Source organism: Dermacentor andersoni, chromosome 7, assembly GCF_023375885.2.
Source record: "Dermacentor andersoni chromosome 7, qqDerAnde1_hic_scaffold, whole genome shotgun sequence".
Classification (NCBI taxonomy): domain Eukaryota; kingdom Metazoa; phylum Arthropoda; class Arachnida; order Ixodida; family Ixodidae; genus Dermacentor; species Dermacentor andersoni.
This window is the reverse complement of record NC_092820.1, coordinates 64822846-64839721: the sequence shown is the minus strand read 5'-3', so window position 1 is coordinate 64839721 and position 16876 is coordinate 64822846. Positions and strand designations below refer to the sequence as shown.

The following is a 16876-nucleotide window of genomic DNA, read 5'->3' as shown; positions in this document are numbered from 1 at the left end:
TCCCGAGCAAACATCTGCAGGGTTCACTTACACCCCTGTAACCATTCTTGTGGATAGGATACGCGTCAAAATGTTGGCGCCTGTTTTCTTCTCAATATATTTTGAATATGCCTGTATGGTTACTTTTGAGTGACCGTGTCGGTTGCCAAAAAAAGCTTTCTTTCATCGCTGAAGTATGTGCAAAACGGCACAATTTAACACACTGTAGAAATTTACACATTTTACGCAAATTACACAATTTACACAATTACATATCAGAAAACGATTGTAGAAAATGTAGAATTGTATGTAAAGTACACGCAGGTGTCCTTTTCAGACGCTGTGCCAGTGCCGATTCTGGCGCCACTACAGTACTTACGTGTATTGTAATGTAGGCGACAGTGACGACGCAGTAGTTCCTTGATTCGGAAGGTGTATTTTACAGTATTTGTGAACGCGGTGATAGATAGCTCGAAACATGAGTTATCCTTCTTTGCCCTCACGAAAAACGAGCAATTTTCTTGATCTCAGAAAATATCCTATACCAAAAAAGAAAGGTGGCTCTCTGATACATTTTTTGTGCGAGATTGGTGTTGTCTTAAGACTGTCGGCAAATGCCCTTATTTCTAGCTGGAGAACTGGCACGCGGAAATAATTTATTTTTGCGCATTTAATAGCAATCAACATTTCATAGCACTTAGCTTTGTTAACACTAGTATGTCGTCAAAGTGCTGATTCGTTACAATATTGCCTATACTGGTAACAGCGCTCACCTGACGACACCTTTTGTGGCCTCGCGCTTACCTAAAATAAACAACGAAATGTTTCGTACTGATTCGGATACGAATACGATGCAAAGTAACCGGAATCCACGCATCAGTTGATATGGATGTTCTCCATGTAGTGCCGGCCGCTAATACTGAACTGTTATTTGTAGCCCCAATGTCACAGGACTGTCATCAGACACTTTGCTAAAGCATGAAAAAATAAAAAATCTGAGAACACCTAAGCGCTTCTTATGAACTTTTGAAGGCGAAAGCATTAATTTCCACTTCAACGTCGTTCAGCAGCCCTTCAAAATATGAAATCCTCGCGGGTAAGCTAGTGCGTTGAGACGCTCCGCCAACGCTTCCGAGATAGCACAAGGCCGGTGGACTTTGATTCGAGAGATAAGGCTACCTTGGCCGACTGCCATGGAATCAAATGGGAACGCTGCCGAGTAAGCCAATGTAATTTTGACGTCATCGCTTTGGTCACGGACGACTTGACAATGGGAATTTTGGTCCAAGTAGCATGGTGTCATCAAGCAGAGTGCACTCGCCTGCTTTCTAGGATGCGCTTGTTTAGCCTAGTTGCTAAGACACTTGACTTCTGAGCTTTGTTTATTCGAAACTCACTACGGCCAACATGTTTTGTACCGAATTTATTTGGCGTTTCTATACATTAATTTCTTTATAGCGACTAGCGATGTGGAAAACGCGGAGAAGAGCAAGGAACGCGCGGATGACAGAGGCTTCAGAGAGCGAAGGCAAGAGTGAAGTGGCATCGCGGCCTTCTCCCTTGACGCAACACCAGGCGCACCAGCTCTGCAGCAGACGTTCCCTTTTGCACGCTCTGCCCTGTCGACGCAAGCACATGACGTGGCGTCCCTACCAATGGGAATTTACGTGCCATTTCGCTGCTACAGACGCAGGATTTTTCGCTTAATAAGCCATTTGGTGCTTTCGCATCAAAGACACACCAATACACATAACTCTCAGAAGCAAATTCGAGAAGCAATTGTGAAACAATTGGTAATGTTTATTGGCAATGCAGTTGCACAATTCAATTTCTGAATTGGTGGTTAAATAATATCGTTTTCAAATTACCTACTGCATTGGGGAGTATAAGTAGAGTATACTTTCTTGCCGCAACGGCTTTCGTATGCCTTTCTACACAAGGGCACCGTTGCTCTGACATGATCCTGCCAGGTTCGTACTTCGCAATGAACTTTGCCTAAAAAGAAACATATTGAAAAAAAGAAACGTACATTTAGGGAATTTCGGTGAAGCCTACAGCTACTCGATGTCACCGTAACGTAATCCAGTAAGTAAATACACTATCCTAGTCATTCATTACACCGCGCTGGTACACAGAAAACGTACCGATATCTCTAGAACGTGCAGTTGTTTCGAAAAGTAGCTGCCTACCACTTGTGATTGTTCACTAAAGGAACAACTTAAAATTCCGCTAAATTTAAGGTAAAATCAATGTTGTTTGGTTCAATTTCATTGTACTTAAAGTATGGTCAGTTTCCACACTCAGTATCATTTGTAATATTTCACAGGTGTTTTGTGGACATCGGATAGAAAAACGTGTCAATTGAGTCAAAGCTTATTCGCACACTGCAGGAAGTAAAGGTCATTAATGTCTCTCGAGCCTTGGACACTGCATACAATCAAGTGCCGTGCATGGTCAGCACGTTTGGTGTAGTCGTTGCAATTTGTTACAATAATACATGGCGCACGCATGGTCCTAAAGAGTCTGTCTACCAGTCAGGTGATTCAGTAATTTCAGAGAAATCCGTACCTCGGATACTCATAGACTCGCGAAATATTGGAATTCAACGTTATTCAGAGAGCCTTGCCACTGAACTTTACCAGTAGCTCCAGATCTAGCATAATCTTATTTTCTGATTCTATTAAACTTTCCAGACGGCTCAACGTGCCGTATAAGGCTGTACCATATACCTGCACCTCCATAGCGCGAACACGTAATGAATAAATAAGTAAAGAAGTTGTCAACTAATCAAAGGGTTTTTCAAAATGAAAATAAACAACCCGGAGTCATCAAAAAGTCAGTGAGAGAAACAGAGATGGTAAATTGGATGCAAAAGATGGAAACAAAAAAGACCATGGATATTGGCAAATACGGCAACAAAAAAATCAGGAGGGGAAATCTGCACAACGACGCAAAGTGCTGTGCGTGGTTATGTGAGAACTTACGTGGCTTCCTGACTACATTAACATACCCGAGCCAATCCCACAACATGATGAGGCGTTTGTCTGCTGCATTTGAAATTCAGAAATGACGCTGCCCATTGTAGTGGAATGTAAGATCCGTAGAAATGGGCCTGCTTTCCAGAAGCACTTGGCTTCAAATGAGATGGACGCATGAACCGGCTATGGCAGGCTAGTTGACTGCTTGTTGCCGCTACATTTTAAACGAGATATCCCTAATAATCATCATGATCGATCGAGCTATAGTGTGTGGGCCGTGAGCCTCCCTGCAAAGACAACGGCAAGACGTCAGAACGATGACGACGTGACGACCTATTTGTTGGACTCCGGCGAAGAATTATTACAACCTGTTCTGTTACAACCTGTACCAATTCAAAAGGCGGTGTAATGAAAACTAGCTCTCGATGAGCGAAAGCTGCCGGAGGAAATGACTGCGAACAGTGGGTCAATCCCAACGGCGGTCAATCCCATCGTAGCATGCCCAAGCGCTTGATCCCCTAGGCGCGGCTGGGGGAAACCGGCGCCTTCTGGCTTCGGTAAGTGATTTGCTGCTATGTAGCGAGACGCCCGCAACGGGCAATTGTAAGTTATACATTGCAAAGGCGAGGGCAGAAGTGTTGCGGGGAAAAGGAGACCAAGACAGAAAACAGATGCACTTGCAACTGAGCTTATTTGGGATACAGGCCACCAGGAACGTAATTGCCCATGCGTAAACATCTAATATATTGAGGACAACGTAAAATTTAAGAATATATAATGTCGAACCAACTATCCCAGCAGCTTACTATCCTATAGCAAAAGGCTGACCCGTTTCTATTTCTGCGTCCGTGGCCGAATGGCAGCTGGCGCGCGAGCAAGTCATATAAATGTTTTCAATGTTGCTGTGCATGTGATGCATATACATATTCTGTAAGAGAACAACAGAATGTTAGTCAATTTCCTTAGGGGGCACTGGTTGAAGGGATATCATTAGCCGTGTTTGTTTCCTTATTTTATGTTCCGTGAAAACAGTTCAGGCAGATGTAGTATAGTATACCAAAGTGGTATAGTAAGTATAGCAAAGTGTATGTTATGACGCAATGTTATGATGCAAACAGCAAAAAAAGAAAACTTCTTGTTTTCTTTTTTTAATTTTTATGTTTATCAGTGGTCAACTTGTTCTCTTACATTTGTTCTACTTTTTGACCTGTATGTTAATCTCATGATAGTGCTTTATTTTGCTGCAATGTATGAAGGGCTCTCACCACCTGTCCTTAACCTGAGGTCCCAGTACAGTCTTTAACTATGGAACCTCCTTTTGTATTTCATATCTGTCAAAATTTGTACTCATTTTCTAGCAATTATCTGTAAACTTGTACCCATGTAATGCTTCTAAGTCATTTACAGTAGCATGCAAATCGATAGCAGTGGCGAAAATGTTTACTATAATAGAACCTGCAAATCTCTATCTCAGTCACTCTCTTTGTCAAGAGTGACGAGAATGGCGCCGAGAAGGACTGAATTTAAAGCGCTGGTTATGTTATATGACCGTGGGGCTTGCGTTCATTGTAACGGCGTGCTCAAGGACGTTGTAATATGCCTTCCGCAAATCTCGACGGCTTCTTGTTTCCGGAGGCCACCTGAGCGTGCCAGACAAGCCCGGAATTTTCATTTGTAACATTTTCACTTTATACCATTTTACCAAAGCAACCTTGGTTAAATAGTAGAGCCCGGTATGCGGGGAATTACGCCGGAAAACCAGTGTTTTTTGTTCCTTCTTGGTGACGATTAACCATGGCCAGGCGCTCGGTTCTTTATATGTGTTTTCATCTTCAAGGGGAGGCCCTATAGACAATAGTGATTTTCGAGTGGCTTTGGGTGCACTTTGTTCCCACCACTGCTTTGGAGAAATGGTCAACCGTCCGCCGCTGCTCTGACAGGCAGACGAGGGCTGCCAATTAGTGAAACCTACGGGCAAAATATGTACAAGCACGCTTCCAGCCTAGTGCTCAGAAACTATAAGAGAGATTCAGACGTTTGGAAGGGAAGCAGCATATTGGAAAGTTTCCGGCGTGGGACCGCCAGACTGTTAATATTTTTTTTTGAAGAGCCTAGTTCTGTTCATCTTGGTTTATACACAGCGAGCATATCAGCCTCAAGGAACCTGTCCCAAGCAATGCACCGGTTTACACACCCAGCGGTCCATTGACTCCAGACACCCACCGGTTTACACACCCAGCGGTGCATTGACTTCAGACACCCACCGGTTTACACACCCAGCGGTCCATTGACTCCAGACACCCACCGGTTTATATGATGGGCTTGCGCCCATCATATACAACCGGTGGGTGTCTGGAGGTGGGGATGACGCCAGGCACCTTCCAACACCGTGTCGGAAGTCCTACCCACTACGAGACTTGCAGCCGAAAAAACGAAAGCTTAGTTCGGGGTGGCGTCCAAATCTACACTTTGAGGGTAACCTAAGGCGATGCTGCGGTCATGCACCTCGCTCTTTTCCGGCAGCAGCGCAAACCAGCGGCGACTCCACTTCGCACCGTTTTTCGTGTATATCAGCTTCTTGGAAATGTTTTCTCCACTCAATGTAAAATAAATCGCACCTGCGATCTGGTAAACAAAGCCTTGATTTTCTGTTTTATCTGAGCTTTTGTTATAGGTAGCGGTGCCCAATAGTAAAAATTTCTTCATGGGCTACCTTTCTGTCTTTTTTTTTTTTTTTGCTAGAAGTGGTGCAACTGTTCCGATGCCTCCATCGACGTAAGGCAAGATGAGCTGAAAGACGAGCATGCGTTCTAGCCATTCTTTTGAAAATCAGACTTCATTACTTCAGTTTTCGGCGAAGTGAGTAAGGGAACGTCCGCAACATAAGGCTGAGTGCTCGTTGGCAAATGCCAAAGACGAGCCGGCAAAGCAACCTGCGTAGAAGTCCAGAATTTTTTTTCTTTGAAAGGCTATATGTAATTGCCAATTATTTGAAAAAAATGTGTTACCTTGCGCATAATTGACCTTAATAGGCAACAATTCTGCGCCTCCCTCTTTTTTTTTTTAATCCAGTAACGCCTAATTGCTGTTTTTCACCTCACATTTTACCGAATTCAAATTAACGCTCAGAAGTCACGGCTGCGGCGGTGAAAAAGACGTTGTGGTGCAGCTACACACCCTGCGCGTTAGCCCAGTAGTGACCGTATGATCAGGGCGTCGGTGAGAACACGCAGTCGGCATGGGTGAGGTATTATCACTCAGAACTACAAACAGACTCTTCGCACTTCCGACGAAGGATTGCAGAAATGACTTTATTTACATAGAGCTTCGCAGTCTTCGATGCATCAATGACCCAGATTGACCGACACGTGCCAAGTTTTTTCTTTTTTTTTCTACATCTCGCTTGACAGAGCACAGGTATTCTGCTTTCTGGTGGCAACGAATGTCGTTACAAAGGCTTTATGAAGCGACAAGTCGATGGAATCTGCCACGCGATACTACGTGTGCGTTACTTTTGGGTACACGGCGATGTAGACTGAGCACCAGTGTTTTGTTTTTCACGAGCATTGTGACCAATTGGAAACATTTCGTATTTTCGCCCTTTTACTAGATACGGTACGGATGCTTTAGCTGAGCTAAAGCATCCACTAAAGCCACTCTACATATCGATATAGAATATGTAATATATATATATATATATATATATATATATATTGTACTTGTCTGTCACGTATTATTGTCATACTTTCACTGATAAGCAACGTTTACTGCCTTACTCGCCCTGATATCGCTTCGCAGATGTATCGCTCTACGTAATCGTCTGGGTTGGTGTTTGCATTTCGCCATATATCGTAAAGGTCATATTGCAAAGCGTCCCAGCGCATACATAACATCAACCGTCTGGATGACACAGTTGCTTCAACTCGCAACAAATAGTTTGATTCCAGAATTAAAATAGGTGCAGCTTGGAGTAACTTAACGAGTTTTTTTTTTTTTTGCTATCATCAAGTGCAATATTCTGCCACGCGTTGGTGAGCTGGTGTGTATGTAATAAAAATATTTAAAAAATAATACATAATAGTAGAAATAATTGTGCATCCAAGCTCTTGTGACATTTTATGAGCTGCGCACCTAGTAAGATGATGGGTTACTAACAAGCGCAATTGTCCTCTTATATGCGGTATATTCCATAAACGCTAACACTGCATTGAATAACACTGTTGGGTGTGTGCTTGATAAAGTAAACGTTCCACAGGAAAAATAATACTTCATAGTATGAAGCACAGTTGTGCGTATCCAGGGGCCATATAACGTAAAACTATTCCAATATGTTTTTATTCCAATCTCCTGAGGACAAGTTTGCGTAACCGCCGGCGAAAGCACCGGGCGGTTACCCGCAGTGTTGTCTGAAAAGACTCATCAAATGCTGTCGTTGTTTATAGGAGGTTACTTTTGGTTGCTTAAAAACCAATAACATTGCCTACACTGAGCAGCTTGTCTTATCTCAGTGGGTGACAAAAGGCGAAGAGCACGCTCAAGGGGAGAGGGATTTGATGGGGCTGAGTCAGTGCACTGAAAATCGATAACCGGATAAAGAGGGTGGTACCGGCGTCTGCGATTGGTCCGCTTTCCCTCACTACCTTGGGGTGGCTGGTCGAAAGTAGCGGCGGCATGCAACGGAAGGTTAACATTGCAGCTAAGACGGATCCTCGTCAAAGAAGAGTTGGTAGAGCAAGGTCGTAAACGTCCCCAATGTGCTCGAAAACGTTACAGAGCCACGCAAAAAGTTTTATTGCAGGCAAATAAACCCATGCTCTCCGGCAGGTGCGAGTAGCCAGTGCCTGAGCGATCGGCGGCGACCATCTTTTATTCCTTTTGGAACGGGGCAGCCTGCGCTATTCCGAAGAAAATTGAGTTTTGTTAGACATATTGATGCATCTTTAACGCGTACACGTCATTTTGACGCGGTGAGTCTTCGCGGTTTTGTGAGGTCGCGCGACAGGCAGGTGAAGTGGGTGCAGCCCGAAAACTTTTGACCAATTGCAGAAGGCTAATGGCGAAAAGGAGTCCAATCGCAAATAACTATTTCTCTTTTCTTCTGTCATATCATGCATAATCTGTGTGTGCACGTCATATCAGATGGGGAGCTATAGCGGTTTTCGTGACGTCGCATGACAGACAGGTGAAGTGGGGGTGGTCCAAAAAAGTTCTTCAGCAATCGCGGGGGGCTGATTGCAGGAATGGAATAGAAAAGTTTGGAATAGTAACGTTATAGCGCACCAGATCGGTTGCATGGCGTCAAATTACCCCTTTCGCCTAGTTACCGACTGGACCGTTTGATCGCAATATATCTCCAATTCTACAATCATATAACAGTCCGTAGCGTGCATCGGAGCAGCTGCAGTTCTTCATTTATTCAACGGACGATGAAATGCGCACATTCGCTATATATGACCCGTGATATTCGAAGAAACACAGCTGAGCTACTGTCCCCTGCTTAGGCCATGTGTGAGAAATGCATCGCCATGTATATATGTAACCGTGCAATGTAGCATATCAGTGTGCATTTCGCTATGAAAGCTCCAGTGACTTACACCTATCTGTCAGTGCGGCCACGTCCTTTTTCGTCGCTAACCGTAGCTCACCGTGAATTTCGTGCCTGATCTTTTCTCGCTTACCGGTGCACTTTCTGAGTACGGTATTGCTGACTCAGTATTTCAACGGAGTCCATTAGTTCTTCGCTGTGGTGCTGGCTAATCCGTATTGCAGGTGCCACATGTAAGAGACATGTGTCCAGCATGCTACGTCCTACTTGACAGGCCAGGTGACTACACCACAAAAGGCTCGAGCATTTTTTTCAATTTTTTTTTTATTTTCACTTTCACTTGCGTAAGTTTAAGATGACGCACTTGCTTTTGGTTTACTTATGGCACTGACGGTGGTTGTCGTATCTTAGAGATACGATCACCACCATCACGGTCAGTGCCATAAGTAAGCCAAGTTCTTTTTAACCTTAGGTTACCAAGCATCAGAAGTAAGCAGATCACCTGGCGCTTTAAAAAAGAGTTCTATCCCCCCGAAGACGTGCGTCTTTGCACTGAAGCGCATACCAATTCGCGTTCTCATATAAAGCCCTTCTTTAGGTTTCTCGTATTAGTTTACCGTTTTGTGAAAACAGAACATGTAGGCCAGAAGAAAATCGGTTGACATTGAGCGCATGTCGAATTATTAGGTAGCCACGACTAATTTCTCACGTGAATGCAGTGAAAATCTAAGCTTGTTGCACTGACCCTTTTAGCTTGTGTAGAGATGGTTGAATACTTATAAATGCCAAAATGTCGCTCTTTTCCGTTTATTCCAATGTACAGCGGAAGTGTCCAAAAGAACTTGCTCGGAAGTCCTGTACTAACTGAAACCTCCCGCTAGAACATATATAGTCCATCTAAGGGTCAGCTGAATTCGAAACTAGTTTAGGTAGGTACGTTGATGTGGTGTGTCGATTAGAATTGCTGCTATATTATGTACGACCAATATATAACTGAAGAAAAGGTGTTAGCCGCAGCGGCAGCTACATGATTCCCGCCGAGTTTACATTCTAGCTTGTTTTAAGTGAGCGGTAAAAATCATAAAAATATAAAATAACTAAGCATCAAGCGTTACTGAAATATGACCTGTAGGCATCTACTAGAACTGCGTTGCCCACTTGCGATGTTCCAATGTGTGCCGGCGCAAACTAGAACAAATAATATCAAATCAAGCTCTCATTGTCATATATTTCGGATGCAGTTGTTCGCATTCACTGTTTTGCTTTGATATCTGATATACAGTATCGGACAAATAGGTCAAGCAGCAAAATATTGTATGCGACAAGATAAGTGTTATAATAATAAAAAGTAAAATAATGAATTCAATAAATCTTGTATTGCTCTCGGTAAAAATAATGGTATTTAAAAGTCGGCTGCCATCACAAATATCACATTTGGATATGGCAGATGGATATCAACATGGAAATGAGCTTACCAGCCAGCACGAGGAGAAATACAACACAGTGCTCCTTTGGTGTCCAGAAATGTAAAGTATAGTCAAGCCCTCGTTGTGCTAAAAAAAAATGAAACAGTGTGGAGGCTGACATAGTAGTATGCTGCATGTGCATCCACAGCAGCGCGTTATGTTGATATATTATTCGCAATGGCCGTACTAAGCATTTGCTCTTTATGTCACAACGTTATCGAGAACGTATTCAAATAGCTGCGTTTACAAAAATTTCATTTCATAAAAGAAATGACTATAAAATTCCTTACACCTGTGGGCGATGGACGCGACAACCTCCCTCGCGGTGACGGCGAGTGACTGTACTACGCGCGTGTGGCGTAAGCCCCGGGGATAGGTGAAACATAACGGCGTTGTGACAGCTTTTGTCTGGAAAGCGGTATCTGAAAAGCTCCCTGCGCGTTGGCGAGCACCCTCGGATATTGGTGTTACTAGAAACGCAGGCCAATACTGCGGCAATGGAAGGAACTCGGCTCATTGTCTGCAGTCCGTCGTGTCGCGACAAACGCGGCGGACACCGCTGGTCTTGTGCAATACATTCTGGACGCCAGACATTTCGCGGGGGACTTGCAAAGTAGCAAACATTATTCAACTTCCATGTTCGCAAGCTCGCGGTGAACAATACACTTTATTATGAGGATCCCTAGACGGACTCGGGTAAATGCTATACAATGCGATAGGAGTGATTGCTTCTTGATCACAGTAGACAAGTCATGTTAGAATATTTGCAGAAGGCGATGGCTGCTTCATTGCGCGACGTCACAAGTGGACGGTGCAGCCGAGATGAGTAGCCAAATATGGATGATGGCGACAGCACTTGGCCTTTATAATCTATGGCCATCTTTGATAATGGTATCGACTGTGTGTAGTTTCCTGGCAATCTCCCAATATCAACTAGTGTGCTGAAGCAAATAATTACAGGCACAAATAGAAAACCTGGTTATCGCTATGCCTGGATATTGTGCTTGATTTGTCGTGCAAGTAATGTCTCCGTCGCCACTTCTACACGTCGAATAGTGCTACCACCTCACTGCGAAGATACGGATTCGGTTCCCACCTGTGACACGCTGCATTTCAGTTATCTTTATATAAATTTTCTTTAAGATTTATATATGTCAATTAAAATGAAACTATTTTAAGCTCATGCATTTTATGGTTTGAATTTGTCATGGTGTCATATGGTTTGGTTCGGTTTCGCAGCCACCTGTAGCATTGACCCGCCGCGGTTGCTTAGCGGCTATGGTTTTGCGCTACTAAGCACAAGGTCGCGGGATCAAATCATGGCCGCCGCGGCTTAATTTCCATCGGGGCGAAATACCAAACTACGGCGCGTCTCATAATCAAATCAGGGTTTTTGCGCGTAAAGCCATCTAAAACGATACACCCGTGTCAGATTGACTTCTGATTACCCGTTAGCTTTAATACATGACCAGTTACTAAGGTTATGCTGTCTTTCGTTTCATTACCTGCGGGTATTAATGGTTAACTAATATCACACGATTATATATATATATATATATATATATATATATATATATATATATATATATATATATATATATATATATATATATATATATATATATATATATATATATATATATATACGTACATACATGCATATATGTACTCCGTACACTTTCTTTGTGCCGTACAGTTTTTAAACAGCCTTCAAATCACGCCGTGGCAGTCGTACCTGCCAAGTATCAAGCGGCTGTACGGCACGGCACGACAACTGGTGGTACTTAAAACAGGAGTCCCTTAACACTTTATTTCGAGGGAGCCCCGCTTCCTGGCTGATATCAAAGGTCACAGGCGCAAATGCTTCTACGTATAACGCACTGCTCGCAACGTCCCTTGTTATGTCACGCAACCTCGGTAAACCGTCTAATGCAGAAACCGCACTATGGTCATTTGGAGTGGACCACACAGCAGAATAAGGAATGTAAGGAAATGAACTTGGCTTGGCTCGGGACAAAAAAAAGGACTGACACACTCCCTCGGCCCTAGTACGGGAGAAGAGAGAAAGAAGGGAAAGAAAGTCACCTGCGGATGCAAGTTTGGGCATAAGACAATGTCTACGTTGACAGGAAAGCTCACCTCATGTCGGCAAGTCAACCTGACAGTTCGAGTTCTCCTTTTATAATGCACTAAAATAATCATTTCTTTTTGTGGCAGGATGCTCCAATAACGGTGAACTACAATTTCATGTGTAAACCAAAGTTCGCACGTGGCCTGTCGATGAGCCCTATAAAACCACAGTGTTCCTCTGGATAGTTTCAATTTACGCTACACTTAGTGCCTATAGCACAAAACAGTCTGATAGAGGTCAGGTAAGATGCCGTATTGCTAAGGGAGTCAGTTGCGCGATAAACTAGCATCATTTAAGCAATTTTCTATACCGCAATCAGACCTCACACGTTTGATCGTTCTGCAGACACAATACTCTTGTGTCTTCTTGTGTTGCACAACTTTCTCGTAGCGAAGTCTTCTTTATGTTACTTGATTTGCATAACATAAAAAAGCCAACAAACAAAGTCACCAAGGACAACACGGGGGAAATTACTTGTATTGACTAATCGAAATAAAGAAATTAAAGATAATAGAATTCAATGTCGATGAAAATACAACCTGGTGTAGGTGGGGAACGATCCCACCTCTTCGCATCACGCGTGCGATGATGTGCCTATTTAGCTACCGCGGCGCCGTTTGCCCATCCACTTCTGCGGTATTTATGTGTTCATACTTGAACTAACCTTGGGAGTGATAGTCAGTGCCACCACTCACAAAACTTGGCGGCAGATGTGTAACATCCTTTCTGCCACAGGCGCCACGAGTACGTGATTTCTTTTAGGGGAGGGAGGGAGGGGTCGGGGTCGAAGGCAACTGGTGAACAAACCCTGGGTTTATTTACCAGTTATTTCCACATGATTTCTACATGCTCTGTTGCCTTGAGCACTCAGTCGTAAAATGTCACCTTTTAGAACACGTGTATCTAGTCTGCAGATGGGTGACATCACTGGCATCCAAATGGCCTATGTATAAGCGGCATTTTCCATAATAACCAAACATTTGTACTCAAGGACATGAAGTCAGCTTGGAAAAACGCACTCAGTAAGGCATCACACACGCATTGGGGAGACTGAGAAATGCTGCTTAACTTGCATCTACAGGTCCATGTAGAAATATATTTCCATCATGAGTAATAAACTAAACTACATTTCATTGTAATCCAACACTGCGTAATCAGTCAGTAGACATTTGAGAAGTCTAAGGCCGATCCAGGACTCCCCCGTAACAGAACAGCATCTCAAAAACGGTGAGTAAAATGTAACAGCCCACGATGGAATAGGATACATATATGATTTCTTAGAGTTCTAATAGTCAGTTGTTATTCAGACCTTCAAAAGATGTTTCCTTCGACATTTACTGCGGTAGACATATTCAACTTACCGAGGTCTCGGCTCACCCGCATAACAGGCTCACGCTTTGAAGAAATTAATCTGGCGTAATTTCGCTCACTTTTCCTGGAAGAAAGAAATGTTATGCAAGCGCAAATGTAGGACATTTATTTTAACATCAAATTTTCAAATATATTCCAGTCAGCCACGTTTTTCTTTTTATTCTAGTATAGGCCTGTACTATATGTTCATCTGTTTTCGTACTTAAATTAGTTATGTGCACTGTAGTTCCGAGAATATTTATGAACTTGTCTGATTAGGAGAAAAGCAGTCGTTATTTAGGTAGTGAATCATTACCATCGAGAGCCCTTTATGACGAAAATAATACATAAGCGCAGTCTATCATAAACTAGTGGGGTTCAGATGGTGTCATCTCACCGTTCACAATCACGAATGCTAAGATGCGACCCATTCTAATAAAGTAATGCTGTTACGCAACACAAATATCATAAATATTGGTTCCAATAAAATTACATTTTATTAACTAATATTTTTAGCTGTTTGCCGTATTTCTGTGAAACAAACAGTGTTCGTACAGATGTGTGTTCAAACCAGTAGCCAATTACTTGAACATCTATTCGCGTTTTCAAAATGCCTGCTAAGTGCAGAGTAAGCATTAATTATGGGCAGATTCTCATAAAGTAAGCTCCTGATTTAGTCGTATACGTGGCCTGAAAATATTGTTTTCACGCATCTCAACTTTTCAAATTACGCATAAGTGCAGTCACGCTAACGCTAAGCTTTCGATGCCTGTGCCCGCATTTTGTGCATCGGTCGGCTTGTTTATTGCCCAGTTAAGTCGGCTGCTTGCAAAGACTGCAGAACAACCAATTGAGCCGATCCGGGAGATGGCGTTACGAAAACTAGGGTCGTTTCGGAGACGATGTAACCGCAATCTGGGGCAATAAAGAAGACGCTACTATATGTTATGTTTAAAACATGACCTCTAAGAGATGTCTCCTCATTACAAATAGCTTCCGTAGCACGCAGTCAGCAAAAGCTTGGTCTATGAGAGCTGTTTCAATTGCCTCAACCAAGCAATAACTGGAGCGTTTATTTGGACACCACCGATTCTAAACTTGAGTTGTGGTGTAATGGGTGTAAGTAAAGCTAGGCCGATCCCGGATATGATGCTACCAAAAGTAACCTGTCCCATAGATATTGCAATAGTTAATATGGTGAATCTCGGAGATGGTTTCATTAAAGCGGCGCTGAACATGGCGACACTGTAGTAGTCAACTGTTAAATCACAAAACAATGCAGTAGTCAACTGGATGACGAGGACATAGTCCAACCAAAAGTGCAGAGGTCACAGAGATGGTGTAATTTAACAGTGGACAGATCGATCCCTTTCGAGCATGTTTCCAATGAGAAATTGTACAATGCTTTATCAAGTTGCTTGAGTACAATACGTCTTCACCGCTTCACAACGAAGATGCATCATCCTGGTGGATAGCCATATTATCAGTATTTCAAGACTGACATCAACTAGGAGCTTCAGTAGAATTCTGTTCCTGTGAACAAAACAGTTAGGGTAAAATATACGCTTTGGCAAATGCGCTATCCTTAAAAAAACATCAGCAGAAACTTGCACTTTGTTTTTTAAAAAAATCAATGGCAGAAGAAGCTGTTTCTTCAGCAAGTCTAAAAAAGTGAGGTCTGTGAGAAGCGCTGGCGTGCTATATTTAAACATGGTTATTTTTCTTTACCTAAATCAAGAACACCTATTCATACGCAGCCTAACGACAAGGTTTTCCTGCATGAATGGCAAAGTTGTTGAGCTCTCCGTGCGTTCGTTTAGTCCCTTCGCACGAAAGCGGCTCCTCTGCAGGACCATCGTTTCGAACAATCAAACCTGCATCTTTCTTTCTTCCTTTAGGCTGCACTGAGTGTTCTTATGCCTTTTATTTAAACCAAAAAGAACATTCGAAAACTATGAATAATAAACACTCGTATCGAATGTCAAGAAAACGCAAGAGTGATACGAGTCGCATTCAAATTTTCGAAGTTCGTCCACCATATGCATAGTTGTCTTTAAAATTCGCAATTCCGCCTGAAACATGAAGCACTGATTGCGAATACAAATTAGTAGATAGCTGTACGAAGTAAGAATAGTAGTTTTAGCGGCCGTATAAACTTGTAAACATTCGCTTACTAAATAAATTAACAATTATAGAATGCGTAAGCGTGACTCAACGAGGACGTAGAAAGAAACAGACACATCGAGATAGCGCTGTCTTTGTGTGTCTGCTTTTTGTTATGTCCTGGTTCAGTCGCGCTTACACATTCTATTATGTATTCAAACCAGATAGCCCGCCAGCGTGTTTTAACTGAATTAACCAGCACGGTGTCACGCGCACAGGTAAACATGAACAGATCGCTTGATGACAACGGAAACTATCCGTGAAAACGCTGGAGTTATGAATCGCGGCACCAGCCGGGAGCCAATTGACGTCCGAGCATCTGTCGCTTCAACGCGTAGGAAACGTAGAAAGCACAGCGCATACGAAGCTACCGGCACTACGCGCACTCTGCAAACATCGCAGATCGCTTTGAAGATGAAGCCTGCGCGGGCGCGCAATTTAGCCACATCGAAGACCGCTTTCAAGACATACGAGCGCCGGCAACGCGTCCCTACAGCGTCTGCCAAAGGCGTCTACTACGGCGTGCGCGATTCGTGTGGCCAACGCCATTGCGTAAGCGAGGTGGCGCTGCAGCGCTCGGAGTGAACGGACGCACTTCATATGCGCTCCGTGATTTTCGGGCAATGTCTCTTCTTACCGGCCACGTACTTTCACTTTTCTTGCCGTGGACTTGCTACTACCGCTTCGGACCCGTTGTTACGCTTTCCATAGCAAGGCAAGGAAGTTATCATGTTTTTTCGACCTTTTTCTTTCGGCCAAACCTGCTGCGGCAACTAAGCCTAAGAGCTGCCACGACCTCGACGCGTTCGTGCGCAGCTGCGGTGGTGACGCCGCACCCTGCCGTGCCCAATGCCGCATCGAAGATGCCTTGCACTGTAGAAGGCACCGATATCACCGCGAAGGATTTATCCAACGGCACATGGACGGCGTTCGAGATGCAACGCCGCTACCGACGCTCATCTCCGCCTGGACAACAACCTGCCGGAGCCTAGACGCTGGCCACGACGCTGTCTGCCCCGAATACACGGCAACGCGGCCGCCCTCCACCACCCACCAGGAAGCGCCCACTTCCCCCGTGCCCTTGGATGACCTCAAGATAGTCCTTCGCCCGCAGGGCGCACTCAACCTCCACACCGTCAGCCCCGCCCGATTGGTTGTTGCTATTTACGCAGCCGCCAACGTCGACCGACGCCTGACAGTTAAAGCCAACCAGGTTAGAATCCACGCTATTAACAACACAGTGACAGTGAGGACGCCTTACAGT

At 43.8% G+C, this 16876-nt stretch overlaps 1 long non-coding RNA gene across 7 annotated transcripts in view; it reads right to left on the bottom strand.

Moving 5' to 3' along the window:
- Window positions 1-1776: 1776 nt before the first annotated feature.
- LOC126534380 (uncharacterized) overlaps window positions 1777-16876 on the bottom strand; it is a 60309-nt gene continuing 45209 nt past the window's right edge. For 4 of the 7 annotated variants that reach the window (XR_011895678.1, XR_011895680.1, XR_011895679.1 and 1 more), the window contains exons 6-8: window positions 13461-13534; window positions 9978-10055; window positions 1778-1974 (exon numbers count right to left, since the gene is read on the bottom strand). This is a non-coding gene — a long non-coding RNA (uncharacterized lncRNA). Of the gene's footprint in view, window positions 1975-9977; window positions 10056-13460; window positions 13535-16876 lie in introns of all 7 variants that reach the window. The other 3 variants (XR_011895682.1, XR_011895683.1, XR_011895684.1) reach the window with 2 other exon arrangements.